This window comes from Rattus rattus, chromosome 2, assembly GCF_011064425.1.
Source record: "Rattus rattus isolate New Zealand chromosome 2, Rrattus_CSIRO_v1, whole genome shotgun sequence".
NCBI lineage: Eukaryota > Metazoa > Chordata > Mammalia > Rodentia > Muridae > Rattus > Rattus rattus.
The window spans coordinates 82,450,225-82,455,734 of record NC_046155.1 but is presented as its reverse complement, the minus strand read 5'-3'; positions in this window follow the sequence as shown (position 1 = coordinate 82,455,734).

Here is a 5,510-nt window from a genome sequence, read left to right as displayed (position 1 = left end):
TTTGCTGGTCATGGCAGTGCCATTACATACATGAACTCAAGTTTGAATGTATGAGACTGCCACAAGACCAAGCATAGACATGGGAGGAATTATTGAAATTCTACCCTTATCTGGGAAGCGCTTGGTAGCTGTTGGTTGCTGGAGGAGGGGGGAGTTGTTTTTCTTCAGGGATGCTCTCCCTGAGCAGCTACCCATTCTCCAATAGATGACCCATACCCATTCATATGTACACAATACAAAGTGGTCTCAGTGGGCTTAAAATTAAGGACATATGAAGGTGGGAAGAAAAATGGTTGTGGGAATGGGGTGATATTGGAAACACTTAGTGATCATGTATGAAATTTCTGAACAATGTTAAACAAAAAGATTATACACGATATGAAGGGGGAAATGAGAAAAATGGGATATGGGATTTCTTTGGGGATGGTGGAGGGGGAACAATACTGAAGGACAGGGTTAGAAGAAGGATAAGTGATAATAAGGATGTTTGATATAACCACTGGGAATCATTATGCTAAATTTACATATAATACACATAAATGTATGTGCATACATATGTTTTTTAAATGAAGTTATGCTCTTTAGGATACTAATGCTTTTCCCCAAAGTCATAGACTATTTAATAAAAATTCCAGTACCAGGAATGAGAAGCTTCCTCTGGAGTTGTTGGTCTCCCAAAACAATTTAAGCTCTTGCTGTTGCCCTTGTTTGCTTCCCAGAAGTTGACGATAAATCCCATTGCAGAAGACATCACACACTTTGGACACATAGCTCAGGGGATTTGAGCTGGATCTGATTTGAAAGCCTCCCTGAGGGATTAACTTTTGTAGTACCAAAGCACTGTTTAGGTTTCCAAGGGAGGAAAGCCATCACTAATCCTACCTAGCTGTAATGTCTATGAACCAAAACAGACCAGCATGGCACAGTAGCTGTATAGGTGGAGTAATGGTACTGAAGTATTGGCAGTAACTAAACTTAACTAGACTTAACTAAACAGTTACTAGACTTAATGTTTGTTTAATGAAAGAGAAATCATGCCTCATACTGTAAACCTAACCAATTACCTGTGACTAGTGTGGGTAGGCATGTTAGAAGCAAATATATTGTGGTCACTTTTTTAAGCCTGTATATTTTTCATTTTTGCTCTAAATGTTTATCCATATACCCACAGATAGGTGTAGCTTTCATCTCTCATCAAAGAAGCGTCTTTGTTTTCCTTCAGTAGATAGAAAACATGGCAGAAATTCATAGTGATTTAAAATGCAGAGAACAACTGACTGTGGGTGGGGTGCTCAGCCCTCACGAATACATCAACAGTACAATTCCTATAACTAACACAATCCCTATTACTAAGGCTCAGGAAACATCCCAGAAGATGGAGTGTAAAGATTATAAGGCCCAGGGTGTGATGTGGCAAGACAGTACAGAGGTTTCTCCATCTCATATTCTTGCTGAGATTTTTTTCAAGGTTTAACTAAAATTTGATTTTCTGTATGCAAAACCTCATGGAAAATTACCAAACTCTATTCTAGGAACCTAAATACGAGATGCCCCTAATTAACTCTTACCTTCTGTCAAACTGCTTGCTTGCACAAAATCTCCCCCTGCAGCTGCCAAGTGAGATACCAGAATGTGGTTTTTGCCTTTAAGAACTCTTTACTCTAAATACTGGGCACTGCATTTGAGTTTTGGGCACCTGAGTGTAGTCCCAGTTGGCAAGAATAAAGACTTTTAGTTTGCTATAAACTTGTTTGAGCAGTCATCTCTGTGGACTCACTGAAACAAGAGGACCAGGAAGTTTGCTGCAAGATTGTGTCTTCTAGATATGACAGGGAAGATACATGCAGAACCCTCAACAAAAAGACTGCTTAAACAAGATTTGAATGATCGCATCAGTTGACATGCCTACCTGAACAAGAGATATCATTCCAAGGCCCATCCTAGGTAAAGATCTACAGGACATTAAAAACTAATGAGAGAGAATCAGTTTTCCCTATGGCTATGTAATAAAAAATGGTCAGCCCTAGAAGCATACATACAAGTAACACTAAATGGACTCAACAGTATGAATTTCTATATTTATTGGCATATATATCTCTGAATTTGAGAGGGAATGGGAGGAGGAGTGGTTGGAGGAAGAACAGGGAAGGGGCAAATGTTGTGATTATGTTTTAATTAAAAAATTTACAAAGTAAACATAGCTAAAACATATTCACAATAAGACAATAAACATTTTCAATAAGCACAAACATATGTGATATCTGTGTAATTACTATCAATGAGTTTATTACAGTTCTTTCTTGAAAATACATTTAATAAACTTTCATAATAGATTTAAAAAAAATCATTGTACTTCAAAATCCCTGCCAATGCCTTGCATTTTTGAGTAGAAAAAAAGAGTCTAAATACCAACAAATATAGGGAGTCCCCCAGAATTAGTAGTGCCTCCATTGCATCTTAACCCTAACTCTGCTTCCTCTAGCTGTCTGTGGGTCTATATCTGCTGAACTTAACTTTCCTTTATGAACACACCAAATCCTATCTTACCTGAGGACCTTTGTGCTTGCTACTGTCCCTTTTTAATTATCACCCTTCAAGCCACTGATATAATTCTACCATCAGCATACAAAGCAGCTATGCCTTAATTACTGCTTGAATTATATCATTTTATATCTGCTGCTTATCCTTTATCACTTATTCCTTCCTACTTTATTGCTAGCTCTATGAAACATAGATCATGTCACCAACAGAATGCCTGACTGCCCTCTTCCCACCGTCAATCAATCATTAATTGGCTGTTATCATTTCATTTCCATCTTACTGGGTAGGTCTGAGCACTTTCTATGTTTTATAACAAGAAGTAGAGAGCTAGAGTGCTTACAAGCGCCTTATCTTAGGTTACACCATGAGTAAGTGGCAGGCATAAGATTTAACTCTGGTAGTCTAACTCTTGGGCCATCATATTGATGTCCCAAGGGTAAAGTTGCATGTTTATGGGTGTTTAGACAGTAAGCAATCCAGACCTTGTCAGAATGATCCTAAAACTCTTTCTGAAGCTTCTAGATCATGCTGTTTTTCTGGCATTAGGGTAGCTAGACTTCAGAGTCCTGATTTGGAGATTGAAGATCAGTTTGTTTCAAACTGGTCAACAGAAAGGTGACTGAACAGAGACACCTCCCTCCAGTCACATCTTACTGATGGTTTTATGTGATCAGAATGTGCAGGACAAACCGAGTAATTAATGATGCCACATAGATCAACAATTATATAGCTACAAATCAGAGCCTGGCTGCAGATCTGCTAGCTTAGAGTCTTGTTCTTTTCTGCTGTCTTGGAGACCATGCTATGCTGTCAGCCCATCAGATGTTAGTTTTATTTCTCCAATCCTATCACATATCTACAAAAGGGAGCTATTCATGGCATCTGTTTTAAGGCCTTATTATTGGGATGAGATATCAATTCAGGCTATGTGTTCCTCTCATTCTTCAGCAAAGCACACAGCTCTTTACAGTGTGGGCTTAATCCATCCATTCTTCCGCATCTTTCTCCCATCCCCTGACCCAAATAATCAATTCTTTGCATTTTGCAAAGAAGCTTAGCACAGTATTTGGAATGCTGTAAGTGCATAATGACCCTATCAACAGCCAAGCTGGGAAACTATTATGCTTGACTCTACCATACATTTGGCTGCAGGTAACAGGAAACCTTGTTCAAGTGAATGGCACCAAGATGGGGGTTCATCTTTTGACATGAAAAGAAGTTCTAAGACAGAGCTTCCCAGGGCAGTTACATCGATGTGTGAATGACACTGTTCTAATCCCACAAGCCCCTTTGGCTTCTGCTGTTATCACTCTTTGTATTTTCCTTTGCAGCTTGATCTTCTCCTGGTTGCCACATGGCATCAGCCATTCTGTGCACATTACACAAAGTGGGCACACTTTACTGCCCTTTGCACGAGGGGCACTTCCCTCTAGTGCATTTTTGCTGGGAAAATGCTCTCTTTGAACCTCCCTCATGTCTGGCATGGCAGTGTATTCCTGTAATATCAGCACTCAAGAAGCTTAGGCAGATGGATTCATAAGTTCAAGGCCAGTCTGGGACACAGGAACACCCAATCTCAAAATTAAAACTACCCTCCATGAGACTTCTTCTTATGGCCACATGAATAGATATGTCCGGATGCTGAATCAATCTGTCTCCTGAACTACAAAAGAATGAGTGACAGGGTTTCATAACACAAGACCAATATTTTATCTTTATGCCAAGTTAAGGAGAAGTTCCAGAATAATTATAAAGCAAACAATTATTGATTAATTCTCAGTGTACTAGAGAGATGAAATATGAAAATGTTCAGTATCAGGGAACTGATCTTTACCCTCTCACTCAGCTTCTGTCATCACAGGACATCCCAAAGGTACTGGATGTTCAAATGCTAACCTGGAGTAACTGCTTAATTCTCCATTGGCTAGGAGTCATTGAGCATAAATTGCTTAATTTTGAGTTACTTACTTATAGAATTTTAGTAATGATGCTAGAGATAACTATGATAACAATAATTCCCATCTTTTGTTGTTTGCTTGCATGATTTGTGCGTCACACAAGCATTGGCCAATTTAATTCTCATGCTAACTTGTATCACCCAGGCACTGATTATGTTTCACAGTTGGAAGTCTAAGTAGCATGACAAGATCAAATAACCAGTAAGTGGTGGAACCAATACTCAGAGCCTTATTTGTCCACAGTAAAATGCCTACCCTGTAACGCCAACATGATAGAGCATCTGTTTCCTGCTAGTCATCTCAGGCTCTGTCCATAGGTGAACAACAGTAGATGCCACCTTTCCAGGGATTGGAGGAAAATCAAGTCGTCCTGAGTGAGGACTTCTAAGGAAAAATCTGAATTATTAGATATCATTCTTCTTTGTTCAAGTAACAAATAGTCTTGCCTGGTATCTCAGATCATTGCCATTGATGGCCAGGTTCCCATAGTTCTCCTCCTCCCTTAAAGAGTCTGAATTCTTAGCTCTGTTTCCATTTTCCACAGCTCCACTGTGGTGAATGAACAACCCTCTTAAATGGGCTTTGGAGCTCTTGCTACTTCCACAGTGACAACTCGGTCATATGATGAATTGACCAGTGTCAAGGGGGGTATTGGGAGAATGGTATTGGTGCTGGAGGGACTCCAATTCTCACCCCTAATCAGCTTCCTTGTATCTTGCTCAGTGTTCTGCCCTTCCAAGTGTCCACTTTGATGAGATAACAGCTTCTGGAAACATCTCCTCAGTTTTCCCATGTCACCATCTTCTGCTTCAGTGTTAGTAGATTAGGAGTGATTTTACTCCGCAGGGGACACTCAGCATTGTCTGGAGGTATTTTTAGTGACAATAACTGGAAGATAGAACAAAAGTACTAAGTCGGAGGAAATGAGATCTGCTCAGTGCTCCTCAATGCACAGGACAGCACCCTGCAGTATAAAGGTCAGCACCCTGCAGAGCACAGGACAGCACCCTG